This window comes from Hypanus sabinus, chromosome 6, assembly GCF_030144855.1.
Source record: "Hypanus sabinus isolate sHypSab1 chromosome 6, sHypSab1.hap1, whole genome shotgun sequence".
Classification (NCBI taxonomy): Eukaryota; Metazoa; Chordata; class Chondrichthyes; order Myliobatiformes; family Dasyatidae; genus Hypanus; species Hypanus sabinus.
Window position 1 is genome coordinate 13778620 of NC_082711.1, and position 15055 is coordinate 13793674.

The 15055-nt window shown below is 47.3% G+C and overlaps 1 long non-coding RNA gene across 1 annotated transcript in view; it reads right to left on the bottom strand.

Moving 5' to 3' along the window:
* Positions 1-8182: 8182 nt before the first annotated feature.
* LOC132395317 (uncharacterized) overlaps positions 8183-15055 on the bottom strand; it is a 28184-nt gene continuing 21311 nt past the window's right edge. The window contains exon 4 of the long non-coding RNA XR_009512563.1: positions 8183-9572. This is a non-coding gene — a long non-coding RNA (uncharacterized LOC132395317). The remainder of the gene's footprint in view (positions 9573-15055) is intronic.

Sequence of the window (15055 nt, forward strand, 5' to 3'; positions counted from 1 at the left end):
CTGAGGAGTGCAGTAGAACAAAGAGATTCCATCATCTAATCCATTGAAATTGGTGTCATAGGGTCATAAAGAAAGCTTTTGGCACATTGGCCTTATAAATCAAAGGACTGAGAACGGGAGATGGGATGTTATGTTGATGATGTATTAGACATAGGTGAGGCCTAATTTAGAGTATTTTGTGCAATTTTGGTCACCTACCTACAGGAAAGATGTAAACAAAGTTGAAAGAGCACAGAGAAAATTTACAAGGATTACAAAACGTACAAAAAAAGCTGGATGAACTCAGTAGGTCGGGCAGCATCCTTGAAGAAATTTACAAGGATGGTGCCATCTCTGTAGGGCCTGAGTTATAGGGTAAGATTGAACAAGTTAGGACCTTATTTCCTAGAATGCAGAAGATTGAGGAGAGATTTGATAGAGATATACAAAATGATGAGATGTATAGATTGGGTAAATGTAAGCCAGCTTTATCCACTAAAGTTGGGTGAGACTAGAGCTAGAGGTCGTGGCATAAGAGTGAAAGGAAAAATGTTTAAGGGGAACATGAGGGGAAACTTCTTCAGTCAGAGGGTTGTGAGAGTGCAGAATGAGCTTCTTGTGCAGCTGGTGGATGTGATATTGATTTCAATGCTTAAGAGAAGTTTGGATAGGTACATGGATGGGGAGGGTACGGAGGGTCTATGGTCCAGTGCAGCTCAGTGGAAACAAATAATTTAAATGGTTCGACATGAACCAGATGGATTAAAGGGCCTGTCTCTGTGCTGTACTTTTTTGTGACTCTCTGACTTCCACGAGCAGCCTGGTCTACACCAGCACCAGTGAAGAAGTTCTTTAAGAAGGGAGGAAGGCAAAAGAAAGGAAATTCTAGGCTGTTAGCCTAACCTCAGTGGTTAGGAAAGTGTTGGAGTCTATAATTAAGGATGAGATTTTGGGGTACTTGGAGACTAATGATAAAATAAGTTGAAGTCAGCACAGTTTCTGTAAAGAGAAATCTTGCCTGATGAATCTGTTACGGTTCTTCGAGGAAGTAACAAGCAGGGTGGGCAAAGGAGAGGCAGCAGATGTCATTTACTTGGATTTTCAGAAGGCATTTGATAAGGTGCCACACGTGAGACTGCTTAACAAGATAAAATCCTATGGGGTTACAGGAAAGATACTGCCATGGATAGAGGAATGGCTGACGGGCAGGAGTCAGCGAGTGGGAATAAAGGTGGCCTTTTCTGGTTGGCTGCCGGTGACTAGTGGGTGTTCTTCAGGAGTCAGTATTGGGTTTGCTACTTTTCACATTGTTTGTCAATGATTTAGATAATGGAATTGATGGCTTTGTGGCAAAGATTGCAGATGTTACAAAGATAGATGGAGGGGTAGGTAGTGCTGAGGAAGCAATGTGATTGCAGCAGCACTTAGACAAATTGGAAGAACAGGACGATAGTGCGGACTATTATTTAAATAGGGAGAACATTCAAACATCAGAGGTGCAGAGGGACTTGGGATATCTCGTGCAAGGCTCCCAGTAGGTGAATTTATAGGTTTAGTCTCCTAGAAGGTTTACAGGTTGAGTCTGTGGTAAAGAAGGCAAATGTAATGTTGGCATTTATTTCAAGGGGAATAGAATATAAAAGCAAGTAGATAATGCTGAGCCTTTATAAGACACAAGTCAGGCCACACTTGGAGTATTGTCAATAGTTTTGAGCCCCATATCTCAGAAAGGATGTGTTGTCATTGGAGAGAGTCCAGAGGAGGTTCATGAGGATGATTCCAGGAATGAAGGGGTTAACATTTGAGGTGCGTTTAGCAGCTTTGGGTTGTACTCACTGGAATTTAGAAGAATATGGGGGGAATCTCATTGAAACCTGCTGAATGTTGAAAGGACTGGATAAGGTGGATGTGGAGAGGGTGTTTATTCTGGCAGGGGTGTCCAGAACTAGCATCAAAATTGAGGGGCAACCTTTTAGAACAGAATTAAAGAAGTTTTTTTTTCACCGCAGAGTAGTGAATCTGTGGAATACTCTGCCACAGACTGTGGTGGAGGTCAAGTCCCAAGGTATATTTAAAGCAGAAGTTGATAGTTTCCTGATTGGTCAGGACATCAAAGGATATGGCAAGAATGCAGGTGTATGGGGTTAAATGGGATTGGGATCAGCCACGATTGAATGGTGGAACAGGCTTAATGGGCTGAATGGCCTCATTCTGCTCCTGCTGTGCCTTATGGTCTAAGTTCCCCCTCTGGTTCCCTGTAAGTATTTCACCTTTCAACTTTAACCTATGACCTCTAGTTCTATTCTCACTGAACCTCAGCAGGATACATACATTTATCTTATCTATACCTCTCATAATTTTGTACATCTTTATCAAATCTCTTCTCATTCTCTTACACTTCAAGAAAAAAGTCCAAACCTATTCAACTTTTCCCTTTAACTCAAGTCCTGGGAACATCCTTGCAAATTTTCTCTGCACTCTTTCAATCGCATCGGCGTCTTTCCTGTAGGTAGGTGACCAGAAGTACACGCAACACTGCAAATCTAGCCCCACTGACATCTTACACAACTTCAACAAAACAATCCGACTCCTCTACTCAGCATGAAGGGCCAAAAGCTCTCTTTACCACCCTGTCTACCTGTCGACTCCACTCTTAAGGGATTATGAATCTATTCCCAGATACAACACTCCTCGGTGCCCTACTGCTCACTATGTAAGCCCTACCCTGGTTTGCCTTTTGGGTCTGGACCCACAGCGTCGACTCTGTTTCCCTCTACAGACGCTGCCTGACCTCTGGTAGCTCTCATTTGGCTTCTGATTCCTGCATCTGCCATCCTGTGTCTCCTCAAATTCAAGATCATGGTACAAGCAAACATACACAAAGTAAAAACGCCATGAAAATTAACTTCAGAACAGTACGTTATAAACATAACAACATAAATTAGAATAACACAGACAAAATGCTGGAGGAATTCAGCAGTTCAGGCGTTTTGTGCCAAGACTCTTCTGCGGGACTGGAAAGAAGTGTGTGTGTGGGGGGGGAAGAGACGCCGGAATACAAAGCTGGGGGAAGGGGAGGAGGATAGCTGGAAGGTGATAGGTGGAGCCAGGCGGGTAGAAAAGGTAGCAGGCTAGAGAGGAAGGAATCGGACAGGAGAGGAGAGTGGACCACAGGAAAGAGGAGTGGTACCGGGGAAGGTGAGGTAAATTAGAACAAACTTAAATTAATATTGATCTCCTTATCAGACACGGAACTGATGTGGACCAAAGATCATATTTGGTTATTACTTTATTATTGTCACAAGTACCAGGATAACACAAAGAGGTTTGTTTGGCATGCCTTCCATACAGCTCATTGCTAACACTGACGTAGAACAAAGGGAAAAGCAGTAACGGAATCAAGTGTTACAGGGAAAAAGCAGCCAGACAATAAGGTACAAGTTCCACGATGAATCAGGTTCCATATCACCCGCACTTGTGAAACTTTTGAACTTAGCACAACAGCACAATGAAACACATGACAATAGAGAAAAACCTGAGAATTACAGTAAATGTGTATATTAAGTAGGTAAATTAAATAAATAGTGTAAAAACAGAAACAATAAAAGTGAGCTAGTGTCCAAGGATTCAACGTCTGTTTAGGAATCGGATGGCAGAGGGGAAGAAGCTGTTCCTGAATCGCTGAGTGTGTGCCTTCGGGCTTCTGTACCTCCTACCTGATGGTAACAGTGAGAAGAGGGCATGTCCTGGGTGGTGGGGATCCTTAATGATGAATGCTGCCTTTTTGAGGCACCGATCTGTGAAGATGTCTTGGATGCACAGAGACTTCGATTTGTACTTCAGGGAGCGCGAAGCACAGAAACAAATCTCACTGTGATGATTGCAGGCTCTAGTATCAATTGTTTGGTGACAGTAAAGTATTTGTATTTGCAGTGCTCAGGATGGAGCTGACTAATTTTACAATTCTGTGCAGTAGCACCCCAGTCCACCCCTATTCCAGACGGTGATGCAGCCAGTAAAGATGCTCTCCGTGGTACATCTGTGGAAATTTGCAAGAGCTTTAGGTGACATATCAAATCTCCTCAACCTCCTCATAAAATATAGCCGCAGTCTTGCCTTCTTTATAGCTACATCGATATGTTGGTTCCAGGTCGGGTCCTCAGAGGCATGAACACCCAAAACCTTGAAATTACTCACTCTCTCCACTTCTGCTCCCTCAGTGAGGACTGGGGTGTGTTCCCTCATCTGGCCCTTCCTGAAGTCCACAAACAGCTCTTTGGTCTTATTGACATCGAGTGCCAAGTTGTTGCTGCGACACCACTCCACTAGCTGGTATATCTCACTTCTGTGCGCCTTCTCGTCTCCATCTGCAATTCTGCCAACAATGGTTGTATCATCAGCAAATTTATAGGTGGCATTTAGTTGTACCTAATCATGCAGTCATGGGTATAGAGAGTAGAGCAGTGGGATAAGCACACATCCCTGAGGTGCACCAGTGTTGATCATCGGCAAGGAGATGTTATCACCAATCTGCAGATAGTGGTCTTCCGGTTAAGAAGTCGAGGATCCAGTTGCAGAGGGAGGTAGCAAGTCCCAGGTTCTAGGGCTTTTTGATCAGTACTGTAGGAATGATGATGTTAAACACTGAACTATCATCAATAAACAGCATCCTGACGTAGGTTCTTGTATTGTCCAGGTGATCCAAGGCCGCGTGGAGAGCCAATGAGATCGTGTCTACCACAGACCTATTGTGGTGATAGGCAAATTGAGATGCATGTATTTTGAAGTCAAGAACCCATCATATCATACATTCAGCCTTTATAAATCAGAGCATTGAGGATAGGGGTTGGGATGTAATGTTAAAATTGTACAAGGCATTGGCGAGGCCAAATTTGGAATATTGTGTACAGTTCTGGTCACTGAATTATAGGAAAGATGTCAACAAAATAGAGAGAGTACAGAGAAGATTTACTAGAATGTTACCTGGCTTTCAGCACCTAAGTTACAGAGAAAAGTTGAATAAGTTAGGTCTTTATTCTTTGGAGCGTAGAAGATTGAGGGGGGACTTGTTGGAGGTATTTAAAATTATGAGGGGGATAGATAGAGTTTTGACGTGGATAGGCTTTTTCCATTGAGAGTAGGGGAGATTCAAACAAGAGGACGTGAGTTGAGAGTTAAGGGGCAAAAATTTAGGGGTAACACGAGGGGGAACTTCTTTACTCAGAGAATGGTAGCTGTGTGGAACGAGCTTCCAGCAGAAGTGGTAGAGGCAGGTTCGATATTGTCATTTAAAAAAAATTGGTTAGGTATGTGGACAGGAAAGTAATGGAGGGTTATGGGCTGAGGCAGGTCGGTGGGACAAGGTTCGGCACGGACTAGAAGGGCCGAGATGGCCTGTTTCCGTGCTGTGATTGTTGTACGGTTTTATGACAGTACAGAGAAGTTGTCTTTGAGTCTAGTGGTACATGCTTTCTGGATTTTGTATTTTCTGCCCAATGGGAGAGAGAATGTCTGTGGTGGGCAGGGTCATTGAGTACGCTGGCTGCTTTACCGAGGCAGTGAGAAGTGTAGATGGAGTGCATGGAGGGGAGGCCTCTTTCTGGGGTGTGCTGAAACTCTCTGCGGTACCATGCCATGATGCACTCAGATAGGATTCTGTCTGTGGGGATGCATCAATAAAAATTGGAGAGGGTCAAAGGGGATATGCCAGATTTCTTCAGCCCATTCGGAAGTAGGCACTGGTGACTTTTCTTGACCATGTGGTTAGATCAGGACCAGGAGTTTGGTGAAGTTCAGCCCAGGCAACTTGACATTGTCACCACCACCCTCACCCCAGCTCCCCTGTAATCATTGACCAGCTGCTTTTTATTCCTTCTCTTGACATCTTGATGTCTCAAGGCAAAACTCATTGTCCAATCTCAAGGAGGGATCTTGGGGGCTGCAGGGCATCTCTGAGGTTGGCTAGAAATGTATAAAGTACATCCAGTCCTAGGATTTATAAAGAGCCTTAGCCCACAAAAGCCACAAGTTTTTGCTAAGATATTAAGCACTATACATTAGTAACAATTGACAGATTTTGTGAGGCCACGGCTCTTTATAAATTTTAGGATTCTATATGCATCAGTAGGGTTAGGCACAGAGTGTCCGGGTGGACTCCACTAAAGGAGGTGTAACGTGCTCCTTCCCTCCGTTAGCCTGCAGGTCAACCTTGGGCGAGGCGTAGCACCTGAACAGGGTCATGTGAAGCCATGGGAGCAGGTGGTGCCGATCACAGGTCCTGGTTATGTGACCACTGATACCAGGCAGACCATCTCGGTAGAGTATTGATAATGGCTGGGGTCTCCTGTCTTGTAAAGACACTGCCCAGAAGGTGACAATGGCAAACCACTTCTGTAGAAAAATTTGCCAAGAGCAATCATGGTCGTGGAAAGACCATGATCACCCACGTCATGCAACACAGCATGTAATGATGATGATGATATTAATCAATAACCTAATCAAGTTGGTAAGCTTGTTCAAAAGGTGTATGGTGTGTTGGCCTTTATTAGTTGAGGTCAAGAACCACGAGGTACTGTGGTAGCTCTATAAAACCCTGGTTAGATCATACTTGGAATATTGTGTTCAGTTCTGGTCTCTTCGCCATTGGAGGGGCATATGGAAGGGTCAGAGGAGATTCTGCCTGGATTACACAGCATGTCTTATCATGATCATGTGAGTAAGCAAGGGTTTTTCACTTTGGAGCAAGGGAGGATAAGAGGTGACTTGACAGAGGTGTACAAGATGATAAGAGGCATATAGATAGAACGGACAGACAGAGAATCACTAATACAGGAGGACATAATTTTAAGGTGAATGGAGGATGTTGGAGGAAGGTTCTCTCTCTCAGAGTGACGGATGCCAAGAACACATTGCCAGGGGGTGCTGGTAGTGGCTGATCCATTATCGCAGGGGATCCCAGCCTTTTCCATGCCCCTACCATTACTTCAGGGAACCCCTGCACCGAGCCATTTAGGAAAATTTTATCTCGGCACATGGATGATAGGAAAACGGGGAGCTGCGTGGGAAGAAATGGCTGGGTTGATTTTAGAGCAGTTGAAGTGGTCCACGCAGCGTTGTGCGGTAATGTTCCGTGTTCTGTTAAGGAGCACACTGAAGGAGCTCAGCAGGTCAGGCCAGCATCTATGCATGGAAATGGACTATCGACCTTTCAAGCCAAGACTCTTCACCCAGAATCATCCGCAGATGCTGCTGGACTTGTAGAGTTCTCCTGCACTTTGTGTTCTGCTTCAGATTCCAGCATCTGCAGTTTCTTGTACCTCCCTCTGCAACTGGATCCTCAACTTCCTAACTGGAAGACCACAATCTATGTGAATTGGTGACAACATCTCCTCCTCGCTGACGATCAACACTGGTGCACCTCAGGGGTGTGTGCTTAGCCCACTGCTCTACTCTCTATATACACATGACTGTGTGACTAGGCATAGCTCAAATATCATCTATAAATTTCCTGTTGATACAACCATTGCTGATAGAATCTCAGGTGGTGATGAGAGGGCATAAAGGAGCAAGATATACCAAATAGTTGAGTGGTGTCGCAGCAACAACCTGGCATTCAACGTCAGTAGGACAAAAGAGCTGACTGTTGACTTCAGGAAGGGTAAGACGAAGGAACGCATACCAATCCTCATACAGGGATCAGAAGTGGAGAGACTGATCAGTTTCAAGTTCCTGGGTGTCAAGATCTCTAAGGATCTACCCCAGTCCCAACATATCGATGCAGCTATAAAGAAAGCAAGACAGTGCTATATTTCATTAGGAGTTTGAGAAGATCTGGTTTGTCACCTAAAACACTCAAAAACTTCTACAGATGCCCCATGGAGAGCATTCTGACAGGCTGCACCACTCTCTGGTGTAGGGGTGGGGGTACGCTACAGGACTGAAAGAGGCTGCAGAAAGTTATAAAATTAGCCAGCTCCATCATGGGTACAAGCCTCTTTAGTATCCAAGATATCTTCAAGGAGCTGTGCCTCAAAAAGGTGACATCCATTATTAAGGAGCTCCATCACTCAGGGCATGCCCTCTTCTCATTGTTACCCTCAGGAAGGAGGTACAGAAGCCTGAAGGCTTACTTACTTACTTACTTATAATTGACTTACTTATTATTTTTCTTTCTTTCTATATTATCTTGTATTGCTGCGGCTAAGTTAACAAATTTCACAAGACATACCTGATTCTGATCAGAGTGAGGATGACTCATTTGAAGACACAGAGCATTGTTGGGACCACGTCCAGGGTACTGCCAACGAGTTTCATCTCCTTCCTGACGAGCGAATATATTGATTTTGGAGGCCGTGTGAAGAAGATTCACCGAGTCGCTTCCTGGGATGTCAAAGTCAAGTTTATTGTCAAATACACAAGCCCATGCCTGCACAGGTACAATGAGGAACTTAAATCACAGGAAAATAGCATCAGAGAAGCAGCATTTACAAGTAGAACAAGTAAATATAAATTACACACAATTTTGGCAAGAAATAACAGAAACAAAGAATGAAATCCATTTTAGTGTGGAGTGATTCGAGTGGTCATTGTGTTGCTAAACCATAGAGATCAGGGTTGTTCAAGAACCAAATGGTTGAAGCTGTTCTTGGACCTGGTGGTGCAGGACTTCAGGTTTCTGTACCCCTGCCCTATGGTAGCAGCAAGATTGCCCAGAAACTGGAGATCTTTGATAATGGACGTTGCCTTCTTGATGCAGTACCTCCTGTAGATACTATTGATGGTGGTGCTCATGATGTATTGGGCAGAGTCCACTACTGCCTGAAGCTTCTTGCGTTCCTGTGCATTCAAAATGCTGTACCAGGCCATGGTACAACCAGTCAGGATACTTCCAACAGCACTTCATCAGAAGTTTATAAGGGTATTTGGTGAAAAACCGAACCTTCTTAATCTCCTAAGAAATAAAGACATCCGGGTGCTTTCCTTCTGATTGCTTTCACGTGCTGAGCTCAGGACAGGTAGTCCGACATGTTGACGCCCAGAAGCTTAAAGCTGCTGACTCTCTTTCCACTGCCAGTGCCCTAATACAGGCTGGCGCGTATTCACACTCCTTTGCCCCTCTTCCCCGGTGATGCGTTGGGCAGTTTTAACCCACTATTGTAGAGCCTTCCTGTCTGCCACAGTGCGGTTTCCATCCCACACAGTGATGCAGCTCGTTCTGCGATGCAGTTCCTTAGACCCTCATCTACTTCAGTGACGTCACTTCTCATTTTAAATCCAAAGGACATCACTACCGCCTGCCCCTCTCCAATCTTTCATCGAAGGACAACCCTCCCAACTTCCTAATCAACCCTGTAATCCATTTTCAGAACTGCCTCCAACGCAAGGGTAAGTTGCAGGTCTAACAAGGTCACATCTGCGTGTCCTGTCTGAGGTGCTCTCACAGAGACGGTACTGCTCTCAATCCTTGTGAACTCCATCTTTCCTGTTCCGATCGAATGCTGAAATTCCTGGATGCCTCCAGAGAGGATATTTCCATCAATGGGGCCTCCGGAAAAAGGGTGGTGAGGAGTTTCTTCAGCCAGAGAGTGACGAATCTGTGGAATTTGTTGCAACAGACAGATGTGGAGACCAAGTCAATAGGTGTACTTAAGGCAGAGATTGATAGGTACTTGATTAGTAAGAGCGGGTTAAGAGAGAAGGCAGGAGAATGGCGTTGAGAGAAAAAAATCAGTCTAGAATGAATGGTGGAACAGACTGGATGGGCTGAGTGGTCTAATTCTGCTCCTCTATCTTATGGTCTGTTGCCTTCTTAATGGTTACTATAACAGTATGATAGCTTGTCATTCCTCCACAAGGCACCCAAGAGTATAAATAGCCTGTCATTCTTGCACGAGGCACCCACTTCTCTTTAAATGCTAAAACTTCGTTTTTGCTACAGTTTATAAGACATTGGCCAGCAGCTTTTCTTCTGTGTCTAGCAAGCACCACACCTGACCCCACTGGTTTCAACACTACCTTACCCTGAGCCTCAATCACCATCTGCACCCACAAAACCAGCCCCAGGCTGGGAAGCAAGACCCTGGTCTACCCAAGCCCATGCAGCTAGATCTAACATCATGGACCGTGGCCTTATCTAGAGTCACCCACGGAAACACTTGACAGCAGGCCAAGTGACCAAAGCTGAACCAGCTGTCAGAAGAAGCAGAATCCTGTGAGTATCTACTCTACATTCATGGAGCACTAGAGCACAGAAACGGGCCCTTTGACCCATTTAGTCCGTGCCAAAATGCGCTTCTTCTTTGTCCCATCCACCCACACCTGGACCATAGCCTTCTATACCCCTCCCATCCATGTACTTATCCAAACTTCTCTCAAATGTTGAAATCGAACCTGCATCCACCACTTCCGCTGGCAGCTCGTTCCACACTCTCACCCCTGAATGATGAAGTTCCCCCTTACATTCTACCTTTCTCTCTTAACCCATTGGTTAAGTTCTACTTTACCCACCCCCGGTGGAAAAAGCCTGCTTGCATTTACCCTATCCATACCCCTCATTATTGTGTAGACCTCTCTCAAATCTCTCCTCGTTCTCCTTCACTCCAGGAAATGAAGTCCTAACTTATTCAACCTTTCCCTATAACTCAGGTCCTCGGACTTTTAAGTGTCAAAAAAAAGAAGTGAAACAAGCCAATTTCCTGTGAATGCCATAAACAAGAGATTCTGCAGATGCTGGAAACCCAGAGTAACACACACAAAAGGCTGGAGGAACTCAGCAGGTCAGGCAGCATATACGGAGGGGAACAGTTTTCAGATCCTGATGAAGGGCCATGACCGGAAACATCGACTGTTTATTCCTTTCCATGGATTCTGCCTAGTCTGCTGAGTTCCTCTAGCAATTGTGTGTGTTCCTATAAATGTCTGTTTTATTTATAGATTTGAAAAGGCACTTCTAAGAGTGCTGTTAACATTTTGAAAAGCACTTAACATATTGGAGAGGCAGTTATTGATGCAATTGGTTTATAAAACTGAGGCTTTCTAAGGCATTGGTCGGCCCGTGTTTGAAGTATTGAGAGTAGTTTGGGCCCCTAGTCCAAGAAACGATGTGCCGATTTTAGAGAGGGTCCAGAGGATAGTCACAAAAATGGTCCCTGGAATCAAAGGGTTAATGTATGAGGAGACTTTGATTGCTCTGGGCTTGACTTTTGGAGTTCAGAAGAATGAGGGAAAATCTTAGTAAAAACCTACTGAATATTGAAAGGCTGAGGTAGAGTGGATGTGGAGATGTTTCCTGTAGTGGGGGAGCCAAGGACCAGAGGGCACAGACAGAGTGGATGTGGAGATGTTTCCTGTAGTGGGGGAGCCAAGGACCAGAGGGCACAGATAGAGTGGATGTGGAGATGTTTCCTGTAGTAGGGGAGCCAAGGACCAGAGGACACAGACAGAGTGGATGTGGAGATGTTTCCTGTAGTGGGGGAGCCAAGGACCAGAGGGCACAGACAGAGTGGATGTGGAGATGTTTCCTATAGTGGGGGAGTCTAGGACCAGAGGACACAGACAGAGTGGATGTGGAGATGTTTCCTGTAGTGGGGGAGCCAAGGACCAGAGGGCACAGATAGAGTGGATGTGGAGATGTTTCCTGCAGTGGGGGAGCCAAGGACCAGAGGGCACAGATAGAGTGGATGTGGAGATGTTTCCTGTAGTGGGGGAGCCAAGGACCAGAGGGCACAGATAGAGTGGATGTGGAGATGTTTCCTGTAGTGGGGGAGCCAAGGACCAGAGGGCACAGACAGAGTGGATGTGGAGATGTTTCCTGTAGTGGGGGAGCCAAGGACCAGAGGACACAGACAGAGTGGATGTGGAGATGTTTCCTGTAGTGGGGGAGCCAAGGACCAGAGGGCACAGATAGAGTGGATGTGGAGATGTTTCCTGTAGTGGGGGAGCCAAGGACCAGAGGGCACAGACAGAGTGGATGTGGAGATGTTTCCTGTAGTGGGGGAGCCAAGGACCAGAGGACACAGACAGAGTGGATGTGGAGATGTTTCCTGTAGTGGGGGAGTCTCAGACCAGAGGGCACAGACAGAGTGGATGTGGAGATGTTTCCTATAGTGGGGGAGTCTAGGACCAGAGGACACAGACAGAGTGGATGTGGAGATGTTTCCTGTAGTGGGGGAGCCAAGGACCAGAGGGCACAGATAGAGTGGATGTGGAGATGTTTCCTGCAGTGGGGGAGCCAAGGACCAGAGGGCACAGATAGAGTGGATGTGGAGATGTTTCCTGTAGTGGGGGAGCCAAGGACCAGAGGGCACAGATAGAGTGGATGTGGAGATGTTTCCTGTAGTGGGGGAGCCAAGGACCAGAGGGCACAGATAGAGTGGATGTGGAGATGTTTCCTGTAGTGGGGGAGCCAAGGACCAGAGGGCACAGACAGAGTGGATGTGGAGATGTTTCCTGTAGTGGGGGAGCCAAGGACCAGAGGGCACAGACAGAGTGGATGTGGAGATGTTTCCTGTAGTGGGGGAGCCAAGGACCAGAGGACACAGACAGACTGGATGTGGAGATGTTTCCTGTAGTGGGGGAGCCAAGGACCAGAGGGCACAGACAGAGTGGATGTGGAGATGTTTCCTGTAGTGGGGGAGCCAAGGACCAGAGGACACAGACAGAGTGGATGTGGAGATGTTTCCTGTAGTGGGGGAGTCTCAGACCAGAGGACACAGACAGAGTGGATGTGGAGATGTTTCCTGTAGTGGAGGAGTCAAGGACCAGAGGGCACAGACAGAGTGGATGTGGAGATGTTTCCTGTAGTGGGGGAGCCAAGGAACAGAGGACACAGACAGAGTGGATGTGGAGATGTTTCCTGTAGTGGGGGAGTCTCAGACCAGACAGAGTGGATGTGGAGATGTTTCCTGTAGTGGGGGAGTCTCAGACCAGATAGAGTGGATGTGGAGATGTTTCCTGTAGTGGGGGAGCCAAGGACCAGAGGACACAGACAGAGTGGATGTGGAGATGTTTCCTGTAGTGGGGGAGCCAAGGACCAGAGGGCACAGACAGAGTGGATGTGGAGATGTTTCCTGTAGTGGGGGAGCCAAGGACCAGAGGGCACAGACAGAGTGGATGTGGAGATGTTTCCTGTAGTGGGGGAGCCAAGGACCAGAGGACACAGACAGAGTGGATGTGGAGATGTTTCCTGTAGTGGGGGAGCCAAGGACCAGAGGGCACAGACAGAGTGGATGTGGAGATGTTTCCTATAGTGGGGGAGTCTAGGACCAGAGGACACAGACAGAGTGGATGTGGAGATGTTTCCTGTAGTGGGGGAGCCAAGGACCAAAGGACACAGACAGAGTGGATGTGGAGATGTTTCCTGTAGTGGGGGAGCCAAGGACCAGAGGGCACAGACAGAGTGGATGTGGAGATGTTTCCTGTAGTGGGGGAGCCAAGGACCAGAGGACACAGACAGAGTGGATGTGGAGATGTTTCCTGTAGTGGGGGAGCCAAGGACCAGAGGGCACAGACAGAGTGGATGTGGAGATGTTTCCTATAGTGGGGGAGTCTAGGACCAGAGGACACAGACAGAGTGGATGTGGAGATGTTTCCTGTAGTGGGGGAGCCAAGGACCAGAGGGCACAGATAGAGTGGATGTGGAGATGTTTCCTGCAGTGGGGGAGCCAAGGACCAGAGGGCACAGATAGAGTGGATGTGGAGATGTTTCCTGTAGTGGGGGAGCCAAGGACCAGAGGGCACAGATAGAGTGGATGTGGAGATGTTTCCTGTAGTGGGGGAGCCAAGGACCAGAGGGCACAGACAGAGTGGATGTGGAGATGTTTCCTGTAGTGGGGGAGCCAAGGACCAGAGGACACAGACAGAGTGGATGTGGAGATGTTTCCTGTAGTGGGGGAGCCAAGGACCAGAGGGCACAGATAGAGTGGATGTGGAGATGTTTCCTGTAGTGGGGGAGCCAAGGACCAGAGGGCACAGACAGAGTGGATGTGGAGATGTTTCCTGTAGTGGGGGAGCCAAGGACCAGAGGACACAGACAGAGTGGATGTGGAGATGTTTCCTGTAGTGGGGGAGTCTCAGACCAGAGGGCACAGACAGAGTGGATGTGGAGATGTTTCCTATAGTGGGGGAGTCTAGGACCAGAGGACACAGACAGAGTGGATGTGGAGATGTTTCCTGTAGTGGGGGAGCCAAGGACCAGAGGGCACAGATAGAGTGGATGTGGAGATGTTTCCTGCAGTGGGGGAGCCAAGGACCAGAGGGCACAGATAGAGTGGATGTGGAGATGTTTCCTGTAGTGGGGGAGCCAAGGACCAGAGGGCACAGATAGAGTGGATGTGGAGATGTTTCCTGTAGTGGGGGAGCCAAGGACCAGAGGGCACAGATAGAGTGGATGTGGAGATGTTTCCTGTAGTGGGGGAGCCAAGGACCAGAGGGCACAGACAGAGTGGATGTGGAGATGTTTCCTGTAGTGGGGGAGCCAAGGACCAGAGGGCACAGACAGAGTGGATGTGGAGATGTTTCCTGTAGTGGGGGAGCCAAGGACCAGAGGACACAGACAGACTGGATGTGGAGATGTTTCCTGTAGTGGGGGAGCCAAGGACCAGAGGGCACAGACAGAGTGGATGTGGAGATGTTTCCTGTAGTGGGGGAGCCAAGGACCAGAGGACACAGACAGAGTGGATGTGGAGATGTTTCCTGTAGTGGGGGAGTCTCAGACCAGAGGACACAGACAGAGTGGATGTGGAGATGTTTCCTGTAGTGGAGGAGTCAAGGACCAGAGGGCACAGACAGAGTGGATGTGGAGATGTTTCCTGTAGTGGGGGAGCCAAGGAACAGAGGACACAGACAGAGTGGATGTGGAGATGTTTCCTGTAGTGGGGGAGTCTCAGACCAGACAGAGTGGATGTGGAGATGATTCCTGTAGTGGGGGAGTCTCAGACCAGATAGAGTGGATGTGGAGATGTTTCCTGTAGTGGGGGAGCCAAGGACCAGAGGACACAGACAGAGTGGATGTGGAGATGTTTCCTGTAGTGGGGGAGCCAAGGACCAGAGGGCACAGACAGAGTGGATGTGGAGATGT